Source organism: Hemiscyllium ocellatum, chromosome 5 (assembly GCF_020745735.1).
Source record: "Hemiscyllium ocellatum isolate sHemOce1 chromosome 5, sHemOce1.pat.X.cur, whole genome shotgun sequence".
In the NCBI taxonomy this organism is placed as follows: Eukaryota; Metazoa; Chordata; class Chondrichthyes; order Orectolobiformes; family Hemiscylliidae; genus Hemiscyllium; species Hemiscyllium ocellatum.
Genome location: NC_083405.1, coordinates 52357184 through 52371582, shown reverse-complemented (window position 1 = coordinate 52371582; position 14399 = coordinate 52357184).

Below are 14399 nucleotides of genomic sequence, written 5' to 3'. Positions count from 1 at the left end.
CTTCAATCATGAATTCCCATCTGCAATGCAAACAGTGCATATCATTTACAAAATACACTGCAACAATGCACCAAGCTTTTTCCAACAGCACCATCTAAACCTGTGACCTCCAGCACAAGGGACCATGAACACCTGCAAATTCATCTTCAGTTCATAAATCAACTGATTTGGACATATATCACAGTTTTATTGCTGCTGAGTTAAAATCCTGGAACGTCATATCTAGGGTGATCCTAGACAAAGGATTGCAGATGTTCATGAAGGAAGCTCATCGTCTCTCACTCCAGGACAATTAGAAATGAATAATTACTAGTGGTCTAGCCAGTAAAGCCAAGAAATTGAGGAAAAAAATCCAAGTCAGCCTAATTCCCATGCAAATTAGTTTCCTCACAACGTCATTAAAACTCCAGTTATAACTTCACAGACATATGTGAGTGGTATCCGAATATTTATCCCATTGACTCTGTAGCCCATACAGAGCAATAGTGCTCCTCCTGGCTTCACAAAAATGCTGCAGTCTTCCTTCCCCCATTGCCTTTTAATGACATTCTGAGCTTTGATGTTGCAGCTTTAGTGCTGAGTTCAAATGAGACTGAGCCATCTGCATTGTGCCAACTACTTCTAACTGGTATAGGCACGTAGCCAGTCAAGGGTACTAGGTTTCCATTTTAATTTAGATCCACTTGTAAACTTAAGTGATTAAAAGGGCTGCGATATGTGTTTTCAATTGGTCTTTTTTAACAAGTTGTTTTTAAAAACTCCTGATGCTAGCATAAATGGTCTTGGCAACATATTTATACATTTATCAGGAGTCATATGCATAAAGTATTTTTGTTCTTTATGACTGACTCAGCAATGGGATGTGCATTGATATTTCTACATTACAAAAGCAATTCTAGGATAAAATTTCCAATGGATGATGAGAAAGGAAAGTATTTTCTCCGTCTAGGTTGAATACTTGTGCTTTTCTGCACAAGTGCTTGATCACAAAGTGAAACCAATAGAATTGCAATACCTTTACTACTTTCAAGGGAACCATGGATAAATGTTGGAAGCTTATAGATTTTGAAAATATGAACTGAAAAGTGTAATGAAAGAAGTGGAATATAAAAGGAAGATCAAAACTGACTCGTGTTATACAATAGACTTCTCATTAATAATAATTAGCTTTTTGCAATTAGGTGACCAAAATTGCTTCCAATATTCAACATGGGAACTGATTAGCTCTAGAGATATTTTTCATTTCTGCTCTATAGCAAATGCCCAATTGCATTTTGTTAACACCCAGATCTACCTTTCAACCATTTCTTTTCCCCACTCCAGCCCTTGTATTGCCAGATTGCTATGGATAGCAATTCACCATTGAGTCAAACATTTCTTCAGTTGAACAATATCAAGTTAAAGACAAAAATTTTGGATTCATCAGTCATCTACATTTGCTCATCTATAACTGCTTTATGCTATTCAATTTAAAGTAAGGCTTTATGCCTCAAATATAATGATCATTAAGACAGTCCCTTCCCAAACAACAAAAGCTTGCAGTTCATAGAGTCATAGAGATGCACAGCATGGAAACAGATGCTTCGGCCCAACTCGCCCATGCCAACCAGATATCATAACCTAATCTAGTCCCATTTGCCAGCACCTGGCCCATATCCCTCTGAAACCTTCCTATTCATATATTCATCCAGATGCCTTTTAAATGTTGCAATTGTAGTAGCCTCCACAACTTCCTCTGGCAGATCATTCCATACATGCACTACCCACTGCTTGAAAACTTTGTCCCTTAGGTCTCATTTATATCTTTCCCTCATCACCCTAAACTATGCCCTCTAGTTCTGGACTTCCCTAACCCAGAGAAAAGACCTTGTCTATTTATGCTATCCATGGTCCTCATGATTTTATAATTCTCTATAAGAGCACCCCTCAGCCTCCAATGCTCCAGGGAAAACAGCCTCAACCTATGCAGCCTCTCCCTATAGCTCAAATCCTCCAACCCTGGAAACAGCCTTGTAAAACTTTCCTGAACCCTTTCAGGTTTTACAACATGCTTCCGATAGGAAGGAGACCAGAATTGCACACAATATTCCCAAAGTGGCCCAATCAATGTCCGATACAGCCACAACATGACCTTCCAACTTCTATTGTTAATACTGACCAATAAAGAAAAACATACCAAATGCCTTCTTCATTATCCTGTCTACCTGTGACTCTACTTCCAAGGACCTATAAACCTGCACTCCAAGGTCTCTTTGTTCAGCAGCACTCCCTTGGACTTACCATTAAATGTATAAGTCACGCTAAAATTTGTTTTCCCAAAATGTAGCACCTCACATTAAACTAACTTAAATTCCATCTGCCACTCCTCACCCCATTGACCCATTTGATTAAGATCCTGTTGTAATCTGAGGTAACCTTCTTCACTGATGAAGGCTTCAATCATGTCTATCCCATTTCACTCATTACTGCTCTCACATCTTTACTTCCCTTCAAGGATCACGATATGATCCTTCTTGTACCTTTTATCCCACCAACCTTAACATTCAATGGAGTACTCTTTTCTGCCCATTTTCACCACTTCCAGAGTGATATCTCCCCAAACACATCTTTCTCCCATTCCCGTTTCAGCATTCTGAAACAACACTTCCCTCTGTAATACCTTGGTCCATTCCGCAGTTCCTTCAAACACTCCTGCTACCTTTCCATTCAAACATAGGTATCTGTGTTGGAGGACACACAGCACAGGAACAGATAAGGGCACAGCTTTTAATGTATAACCTTGCTGTAAGTCTGCAGTAGTGAGTAGAGTTGGTTCTTTCTTGATCATATGTTTGCTGTGATCTGTCTCTTGATTAAATTTTAAAAACATAGGCCATAAGTTTTAAGTTAGTCTGGAGTACTGTTCTTTTTAGAACAATAAGACGGTGCTATTTTCTGAGTCTATAAATTGTGATGGAGCAAAGATGGCCTTTAGTAGAGTGATATGCTCTTCCTGTCGGATGTGGGTGGTTAGGGAGAGTTTCTATGTTACTGATGATTATATTCTGCAGGAAGTATATTTGTTGTGAATCCTTTCAGATTGAATGGATCGGTTGGAGTGACAGTTAGAGGCAAAGAGGAATTTACAAATGCACAGGGTGTGATGGATGGCAGTATAGAATGGCAGAAAAGCTGTAGGTGCAGTCAGGTAGATGGGTTAACTCCAGGAATGGTAGCAGGATTAGGCAGGTAGTGCAGGAGTCTTCTGTGGCTATCCTCATTTCAAGCAAGAATGCTGTCTTGGAAAATGTAAGGGGTGATGAATTCTCAGGGGACTGTAGCATGAACAGCCAAGCTTTTGGTAGTGAGACTGGCTCTAATGCAGTGAGGGGTACATCAATATCCAAGAGATGGATTGTGAGAGGGGACTGTCTAGTCCAAGGCACAGACAGATGTTTCTGTGGCCAGCAATGAAAAATCAGAATGGTGTGTTACCTCCCTGGTGCCAGGATCAAGGATATCTCAGAGAGAGTGCAGAATGTTCTCAAAGGGGAGAGGGCCCAACAGGCGGTCATTGTACACATTGGAACCAATGACAGAAATGGAAAAGGATGAGATTCTTGAAGGGAAAACATAGAATGTTAGTCAGGAATTTAAAAAGGATGTCCTCTAGGGTGATAATATCTGGATTACTCCTGGTACTATGAGCTAGTGTGGGCAGGAATAGGAGTATAGAGCAGGTGAATGTGTGGCTGAGGATCTGGTGAAAGGGTGAAAGGTTCACATTTTTGGATCATTGGAATCTCTTCTGAGGTAAAAGTGACATGTACAATAAAGACAGATTGCACCTGAATTGGAAGGGTACTAATATACTGACAGGGAGATTTGCTAGAAATGCTCAGGAGAATTCAAACTAGTAAGGTGCGGGTGTGGAACCTGGGGGATAATGAGGAAAGAGTTTAATCTGAGACTGGTACAGTTGGGAAAAGAAGTGAGTCAAGCAGTGAGGGCAGGCAGAAACAAAGAGAACAAGGTAGGACTAATAAATTAAACTGCATTTACTTCAATGCAAGAGGCCTAACAGTAAAGGCAGAGAAACTCAGGATATGGTTAGGAACATGGTATAACATAGCAATTACAGAAATGTCGCTCAGGGATGGACTGGACTGGCAGCTTAATGTTCCATGATATAAATGGTATGGAAAGGTGGCCAAGAGAGGAGGGGGAAGTGGTGTTTTTGATAAGGGATAGCATTACCGTTGTAGTGAGGGAGGCCATTCCTGGAAATACATCCAAGGAAATTATTTGGGTGGAATATGAATAGAGATGATCATCTTTTTTCCAAATGCATTATAGACCCCTAAATACTCAGAGGGAAATTGAGAAACAAATTTGTAAGAAGATTGCAGTTATCTGTAAAAATAATAGGGTGGTTATAGTAGGAGATTTTAACATTCCAAACATAGACTGGGACTGGAATAGTGTTTAGGGTTTAAATGGAGAGGAATTTGTTAAGTGTGTACAAGAAAATTTTCTGATTCAGTATGTGGATGTACCTACAAGAGAAGGTGCAAAACTTGACCTACTATTGGGAAATAAGGCAGGGCAGGTGGCTGAGGTGTCAGTGGGGGAGCACTTTGGGGCCAGCAACTATAATTCTATTAGTTTTAACATAGTGATGGAAAAGGATAGACTGGATCTAAAAGTTGAAGTTCTAAATTGTAGGAAGGCTAATTTTGACTGTATTAGGCAAGAACTTTCAAAAGCCAATTGGGCATGGATGTTCGCAGGTAAAAGGACGGTTGGAAAATGGGAAGCCTTCAAAAATCAGATAATAGGAGTCCAGAGACAGTTTTTCCTGTTGGGGTGAAAGGAAAGGCTGGTATGTGTTGGGGATGCTGGATGACAAGAGAAATTGAAGGTTTGGTTCAGAAAAAGAAGGAAGCATAAGTCAGGTATAGACAGGATAGTTCAAGTGAATCCTCAGAAGAGTATAAAGGCAGTGGGGTATACTTAAGAGGGAAATCAGGAGGGCTAAAAGGGGACATGAGATAGCTTTGGCAAATAGGTTTAAAGAGGATCCCAAAGGGATTTTAAATATATTAAGGAGAAAAGAGTAACTAGGGAGAGAACAGGGCTCCTCGGAGATCAGCAAGGCAGCCTATATGTGGAGCCACAGAAGATGGAGGGAGATACTAAACGAGTATTTTGCATCAGTGTTTACTGTGGAAAAAGACATGGAAGATATAGAACATAGGGAAATAAATGATGACATCTTGAAAAATGTCCATATTGCAGAGGAGAAAGTGCTGGATGTCTTGAAATGTATAAAAGTGGATAAATCCCCACAATCTGATCAGGTATACCTGAGGATTCTGTGGGAAGCTAGGGAAGTGATTGCTGGGCCTCTTACTGAGATATTTGTATCATCGATAATCACAGGTGAGGTGCCGGAAGACTGGAGGTTGGCTAACGTGGTACTACTGCTTAAGAAAGGTGGTAAGGCCAAGACAGACAACCATAGGCCAGTACGCCTGTTGTCGGTGGTGGGCAAGTTGTTGGACGGAATCCTGAGGGTCAGGGTGTACATGTCTTTGGAAAGGCAAAGACTGATTAGTGATAGTCAACATGGCTTTGTGCGTGGGAAATCATGTCTTATGAACTTGATTGAGTGTTTTGAAGAAGTAACAAAGAGGATTGATGAGGGCAGAGCGGTAGATGTGATCTATATGGACTTCAGGAAGGCATTCGACAAGTTTCCCCATGGGAGACTGGTTAGCAAGGTTAGATCTTATGGAATACAGGGAGAACTGGACATTTGGACACAAAACTGGCTCGAGGGTAGAAGACAGAGGGTGGTGGTAGAGGGTTGTTTTTCAGACTGGAGGCCTGTGACCAGTGGAGTGTCACAAGGATTTATGCTGGGTCCACTACTTTTTGTCATTTATATAAATGATTTGGATGTGAGTGTAAGAGTTATAGTCAGTAAGTTTGTAGGTAACACCAAAATTGGAGGTGTAGTGGTTAGCAAAGAAGGTTACCTCAGAATACAGCGGGATCTTGATCAGATAGGCCAATGCTGAAAATGTATTGCTGGAAAAAGCCCTTCCTATGCCCGAAACGTCGAATCTCCTGTTCCTTGGATGCTGCCTGACCTGCTGCGCTTTTCCAGCAACACATTTTCAGCTCTGATCTCCAGCATCTGCAGACCTCACTTTCTCCTCCAGATAGGCCAATGGGCTGAGGAGTGGCAGATGGAGTTTATTTTAGATAAATGTGAGGTGCTACATTTTGGGAAAGCAAATCTTAGCAGGACTTATATTCTTAATGGTAAGGTCCTAGGGAGTGTTGCTGAACAAATAGACCTTGGAATGCAGTTCATAGCTCCTTAAAAGTAGAGTCACAGGTAGATAGGATAGTGAAGAGGGCATTTGGTATGTTTTCCTTTATTGGTCAGAGTATTGAGTACAGAAGTTGGGAGGTCATGCTGAGGCTGTACAGGACATTGATTAGGCCACTTTTGGAAAATTGTGTGCAATTCTGGTTTCCTTCCTACTGGAAGGATGCTATGAAATTTGAAAGGGTTCAGAAAAGCTTTACAACAATGTTTGAAAGGTTGGAAGATTTGAACTATCAGGAGAGGCTGAATAGGCTGAGACGGTTTCCCCTGGAGCATCAGAGGCTGAAGAGTGACTTTATAGTGGTTTATAAAATTATGAGGGGCATGGACAGGATAAATAGAGAAGGTCCTTTGTCTTGGGTGGGGGAGTCCAGAACTAGAGGGCATAGGTTTAAGGTGAGAGGGGAGAGATATAAAAGGTACCTGAGAGGCAACTTTTCAGACAGAGGGTGGTGCATGTATGGAATGATCTGCCATGGATGTTGGTACAATTGCAACATTTAAAAGGCATCTGGATGGGTAAATGAATAAAAAAGTTTAGAGGGATATGCTGACAAATGGGACTCAATTAGGTTGGGATATCTGGTCGGCATGGATAAGTTGGACTGAAGGGTCTGTTTCTGTGCTGTATATCTCTATGACTCTATTTTAGATCAGAAAATCAGAAAGTAGAATGTGTGTGGCTGAAAATATGAAATAATGAGGGGCAGAAGTTGTCAGGGTGAATAATTAGTAGTAATCCTAGCAGTCGCTATAACTTTGGATAGAGAATTAATCAAGAAGACAAATGTAATGCAATAATAACAGGGAACCGTATTCTTCATATTGTTGAGACAAATGACATTGACAACTTGACAATTTGGAAGGCATTCAAGGCTGTTAACTAGAATCCAGAAGTGATTATGCAATTCTGGTCATTGTCTTTGTCATGGGTTAAGATTAATTAGTCACCTCACAACAAAAGATTAACTGGAGAAACCGGTCAGAATATGATTGAACTTCTCTTTGAGTTTGAGGTTTTTTTTATGTAAGTCCAAAGCTAGACCCAGAACCTTAAATTAAGCCAATTATATAGCTAAGCAGAAGGACTTCTCCAACATAGATAGGAACTTAGATTAACATGAAGATTTAATTAAACATTTCCAAATTTTCAATCAGTGTACATTCTATTAAATAATGCAGACATGTTTAAAGATTAGTCAAAGATGAATAAAAACAAATGTGAAAGTAGAATGAGAATAGTCTCACATAAGAGTGAACATGGATCTCTTACAGCTGAGACAGGAGAAATCATAAAGGGCAATAAGACAATGGCAGAGAGGTTAATTTGTTTCTATAATCACAATACAGTCACATAAATCATACAATAAATACTTTGGTGCAAAGTATCATAATCATGGAGTCACATACCACTACAGCACCAAGGCCCTTTGGCTCATTGAGTCTGCATCAGTCAAAATCAAGCATCTAACTATTCTAATCCCATTTTCCAACACTTGGCCCATTTCTCTGTATGTCTTTGCATTGTATGTGTACATTTAAATCCTTCTTAAAGGTCATGAGGATTTCTGCTTCTAACAACTTTATCAGTAATGAACTCCAGATTCATATCATCCTGTGGATGGAAAAGATTTTCCTTACATCTCCTTCCTGCCCATTATCTGGTCAATTCCCATGATTACAGATCATTCCACCAAGGGAAAATATTCCTTTATGCCTATCCAAACTCTGCCCTTATAATTTTATACATAACACGGGAGACAATGGCCTAGTTGTATTATCAGTAGCTTTAATCCTGACACCCAAGGAATATTCTGGGGATCTGAGTTCAAATCCCACCATGGCAGTTGGTGGAACTTGAGCTCAATTAAAACCTAGAGATTAAGAATCTAATGATGACCATGAATCCATTATTAATTGTTGAAAACCCTGATGGGGTTATACGTAACCATATATCTCACAAATGGCCTTTAGAGAAGGAAGGTGCTATCCTTGCCTTGTTTGGTCTATATGTGACTCCAGACCCACAGCAACGGGGTTGGGTCTTAACTTTCCTCTGGGTAAATAAGGATGGGCAATAAATGCTGGCCTAGCCAATGACATCCTCATCCTGCAAATGAATTTTTAAAAATCTCAATCATGTCTCCTCAGCTCCAAGGAAAACAATGCCAGTCTATCCAATCTCTCTTTGTCAATAAAACTTTCCAGCCTGGACAACACCTTGGTAAACCTCCTCTGTATCTCTTCAGTGCAACTGTATCCCTCTTACTATATGGATTTTGGAACAGGACACAATATTATAGCTGTGGCTTAACCCCTTTTTTAGATAGTTCCAGCATAAGATTTACAAGGATGCTGTCAGAGTTGAAGGGTTTGAGCTACAGGGAGAAGTTGAATAGGCTGGGGCTGTTTTCCCTGGAGTGTTGGAGGATAAGGGGTGACCTAATGGAGGTTTATAAAATCATGTGGGGCATGGATAGAGTAAATAGACAGGTCTTTTCCCTAGGGTGGTGGAGCCCAGAACCACAGGGCATATTTAAGGTGAAAGGGAAAAATTTAAAAGGGGGACCTAAGAGTCAATATTTTCCCACAGAAGGTAATGATTTGCCAGAGGAAGTGGTGGAGGCTCATACAATTGCAGTATTTAAAAGGCATCTAGATGGATATATGAATAGGAAGGATGTAGAAGGATATGGCCAAGTGCTGGCAAATAGGACTAGATTAGGTTAGGATATCTGTTCGGCATGGACGAGTTGGACCAAAGGGTCTGTTTTCATGCTGTACATCTCTATGACTCTGCTGGCATTGCAGTCAGATGCATTGGTCATAGACAGCTAGGTCAGAAAGGTGTATGTTAGTCGCTTTCCTCCTTCTTGCTCCTCAGTCACAGCTAGTCATCACATATCAGAAAGTATAAGTTGTATTCTAGGCCCAACAAAGTTTGGCATTAGCTCACAGACAACCACAAATATTGAGATCCACTGTGCTGAGCACTGAAGGCTCCTCCAGAGTAGATTAGCACTGTTTAAGCATCCAGTGGTCCCCTATTTATAATCTATCAGCCAGGGCTCCCTGATTGGCCCAGGTTAACAATCCCAATCAAGGGTCTCATACTCAATGAAATCCATCTGGTTCCAGTCATTACATTGACCAAGTCATGCTGCCTTGAATTGTCATGTCATCAAAGGAAAATGTTTGTGAAAGTATTGAATCAGCTTCAGTTCATTTTGGGTTAAATTTTCACCCATAATGTAAAAACATGTTGGAACTACTGATGTACAAAGGTAGGCTAGAAGTACAAGAGATACACTAGCATGAAGAGGGGGCTGACTTTGGGTGAAATACAGACAATGTTTGTCAAGGCTATGGAAAGCAGCAAACAATGTGAGATCACTAGACAGAAGAGTGTGAGAATATTTATGCTGTAATCATTTGTATAAAGGTTGTAGGTTTCAGTAGCCCAGCTAAATGAGCTTTCCAGTTCACAGTGGTAAGGCTGTCTCCCTCTGCGTGCACATCAAATAAACAATTGTAGCCTGATTTCCTGTGTCCAGTTATCAATTTTTCAAGTTGTGCATGTCATGCTGTTATCCAGCAGCTAGCCTTTCATTTGCTATGATGATGCAAATGTAAATGGCATAGCAGACCCTTGCAGATTAAAGGGAGACACAGCAGGAGGCTGGAAGAACACAGCAAGCCAGGTAGCATCAGGAGGTGAAGAAGTCAACATTTCGGGTATAATTCTTCTTCAGGACGGGGACTGAGTGTAAAGGAACAACAGATAAAGGGGGTAGGTGGGGGGAGAGTTTTGGGTGGGGGAGAGTTTTGGGTGGGGAGAGGGTTGGGGCAGTGAGGTAGTGATAGATGAACACAGGTAGAGGGTACGGCTTGGTTGGTTGATGGGAAAAATGAATCCCGTTGGTAGCTAGAATGAAGGACAGAGAAATGGAAGGGAGGAGGAAAGGCTGGGAAGAGAGCTGATTTGAAGCTGGAGAGCTCAATGTTGACTCCTCTGGGCTGTAGGCTGCCTAGGTGGAAAGTGAGGTGTTGTTCCTCCAATTTGTGATCCTATTCACTGCGGCAATGGAAGAGACCAAGGATGGTCATGTTGGAAAGGGAATGGAATGGGAAATTAAAATGGACGATGACTGGGAGGTCAGGTCAGCCCCTGTGGGCCTGGCAAAATGTGAACTTAGTTTATGTTTGGTCTCTCCGATATAGAGAAGACCACATCGAGAGCACCAAAAACAATGAACTAGGTTGGAGGAGAGGCAGGTGAACCTCTGTTTCACTGAGAAGGACTGTTTGGGGCCCTCGTTGGAAGTGATGGGGGTGGTGTGTTGGCAGATTTTGTATCTTTTGTGGTTGCAGGGGAAGATACCTGGGGATCAGTGGGGAGAGTGGCGTGAACCAACGATTGGCAAAGGGAATGGTCTTTGCAGAAGGTAGAGCTGGGAGGAGAGGATGTTCTTGGTGGTGGGGTCTAACTGGAGTTGGCCAAGGTGATTAAGAATGTAAGTTGGATGCCGAGACTTCTGGGGTGGTAGGTGAGGGCAAGCAAGACGTTGTTTTTATTGGCCAAGGGGAGGTTCAAAGAGGGCTAAGAGTACAGGTACAGAGAGATTATTTTACTTGGCTAGGGAGTTTAGAATCCAGGGTAGATTGAATATCTTCAAAATCTTAGTCATCAAGTATACTCAAGGTGTAGAATAGTAGAGATATTTGGGCAATAAGCCAGTCAAGCAATATGGGGATTATAAGGGAAAGTGGGGTACATGATGTAGATTGATGCATCTAGCTCATGGGACCATGTGGTCATTCACTACCATTATTTGCTATGTTTAATTGTTAAATATGTTGTGACAGTCTTCAAAATAATTCTGGACTAAACAGAAAATATTGCAATTTGAGATTTAGCATGCTACATTTGATATTATTGGTACCATGAAAAATTAATTCCTGTCTTCGGAAATCATTCTCAGAATAAGGCTAGATGATAGATGTGGGAGCTTCACTATAATTCAGTAATGAATACACTTAGACACGTAGTTGAAGAAAAGATTTAACTCATTGAATCTTTTCTTTCCTGATTCTGTAAATTACTTCAATATTCAAAAGTTCTGAATTTAAGATGTGTTCTGAGCAATCAGCTGGGCACTGAGGTAACTTGCGATCCGTTTTATTGAGTGGGTAGCTCATCGTGAAGACACTTTGCAATTGTCTGATCAAAATCACAATACCAAATCCAAAGCTAGACATTAAACCACAGGTATACCTATAACCCTAGACTGATTAATAGAGAAGGAGGCAAGAATAATACCAACCTGATTATTGAAAAAACAACTTTCAGTCAAATCTTATGTAGAAACATATTAATTGAGCCTGGTATTAAATGTCCTCTAGGTGTGAGCAGTTATGTTCATAAAATAATGTTTTTCCTTTTTATCCAAATAGCATGCATTAATATACAGCTGCAATACAAATTTCAATGTTTCAATCCTAATTTTAGTGTATATAGCAAACTAAGGAAGCGATGGTTTAAAAGACTTTTCATGAACTGATACCAGTTCATTTGAAGATTGCGACATCAGTCAGGAGACTGGGCAATCCTCAGTCAGGGCTGAGATCACTAGTCAGTCCTGGGGATTTTGGGCAGTGAGCATCATGGGGGATTATCAGGAGCACTCCATACTGTGTTGAAGAAATTGGAAAAATTAAATGTGGGCATTATGTTGGAATGCAGAGGTGATAATGACTGTGAAGGGGAGTCAACTCCAAATATAAGAGTGGAATCAGATATAGCAAGGAGGGGTAACTGGTACTGCAGAAGAGGAGATAGGTATTTGCAAATCACCACCACGCTGCCTCCATTTGCAATATTACCCATGCAATGCAGGACACCTGCATTTAAGGGAGTAAAGAGGGTTTATTAACCATCAAATAAAAAGTTTGGATGGAAATAGCCTCAAAGCTGATGGCATTTGGAATAACAACTGTACAAAAGTGTACATGACATTTGGCAGAGAGGGAGACTTGATCTTTAGGTGGACCCTGGAACTTACTCTCAGGTACGTGACCTGGATAGCATTTCATTTTAACTATATCTCACATGTGCAATCAGGGTGAAAAACAGCTGAATCAATTAGTTGGAAAGGGCTCCACTTGATCAAAGTCCAGCTTACCTGTGATCATTGTTACCACATCTTAGAAGTCTGCACCAGGTAGTCTGGGAGCTATCATGATGCCTATATTCGTGATAACTCTCAAGGTCCTATCTCATTCCATGGGATGAATACTACACATGGATAGCTGCTTGGAGACAAGGAGTACCTTCTCCAAACATAACCAATAGCCCTTTTACAGAACTCCCTGACAAACATTGTATCCACTTTAACATTGATTTTAACATTATCACCTTTAATTCAAATTACTCCATGGCTTTACCCTTATCTCCCACTTTCTACTCTGTAACCTCTTGCAGCCCCATAACACTCAAAGATATCTATACTCCATTAAATCCCACTGCTTTTGCATCCCAATTTCAATCTCTTCAGCATTGGCAGCCATTAACTTTAATAATACTTGGCTCTGGCTCCTTTGCTGAACCATTGAGAATCTCAATTTTTGTTCATCCTTTAAGATACTCCTTAGCTCTTATTACTTTGACCGAAGTTTTAGCAACAGTCCTTAGTATCTCCTTATGTATAACCTTGCTTTATAATGCTCCAGTGAAACATCTTTGGGCATGCACTTAAGATGTTGTATAAAGGTAAGCTGCTTTTGTTGTTATTTTGATGATGTTGTTGAACTACCTTGTTCACTTGCCCATCGTCAAATGGCTGAAAATGAATCAAGCACCAAAATGAAAATAAATGCTGAGCATCAGCAGATTAATGTTTTTCTAAAAGAAATCATCCAATTACTGCAAGCATTATCACAAATGCAGAATCAGAAAATAAAGTAATGAATGTGGCAATAAAGGTAAAGAAAAATTCTAACTGAAGTAAAACAGGCCATTATAAATCATCCTGATGGCTTTAACCAATCAAGCACACTGTTTCCCAGTCTCAGATCATCTCTTGATTAAAAGAGAAGTTCTCAAAATCAGCCAGTGTTCTGTTTCCGTGGCAACTTCCTTTTTCAAATATTTAGTTAATCCACTGTATATTCCCAAAAGGTAATGAATTTACATATTTTATTCGTCTGTAAATATTATGTATATTTACTTTCAGACAATTTCAGAACACATTATGACAACTGAGCAGTTACCTTTGCTGTAGGAGTGCGTTCACTGAATGGGGACGAATTAAATCTACCTCACTGGGTGGAAATTTTGTGAGGTTAGATGGAATGTTGATTTTTTTTACCACAGCCAAAGAGGCAACTTTAATTTATTCACTCCTATTGTTAGGTTTTAGAGGGTTCTGGACCACAGTTACCTTATATAGGCAATCAATCACTCATGAGAAATTTTGAGATAGTTTATTAAGTTTGTTAAGAAGCATCACAATCAAACATGATATGTTAGTTGATTAGACAGAAACAGTATACAGCCTATGATATTTGTGGTTGGTTCAGCAAGACCAGTGAAGGAACAGGAATGTTGCCACTGAGTGTTTTGATCCTGTTGAAGTTTGAAGCAACATTCTGTTCACTTAGGTGTCAGGAGATTCTTACCAGTGTCTTCCCTCACATGAAGACCGCTCACTGATGAGGGTAGCCCACTCATTCTGAGCACTTGTTGATACCTAATTTCTAGGATGTGCTTATATGCCTAATTTCTAATTTCTAGGATATACCTAATTTTTAGGATATTTCTAGGATATATATCCTATTTCTAGGATTTTTCTATGGAACTGAGAAACTAATGATATGTCAAACAACTATTTAAATACTTCTACAGGACAACCGTTCACAATATCAACCTTCATCTGAATATTTTATTGTGCATTCCCACCACACCCAACCCCCAAAGGGGCAAAGCTTTTATTTTCTGAAATGCTTTGGTAATCATGTTGGT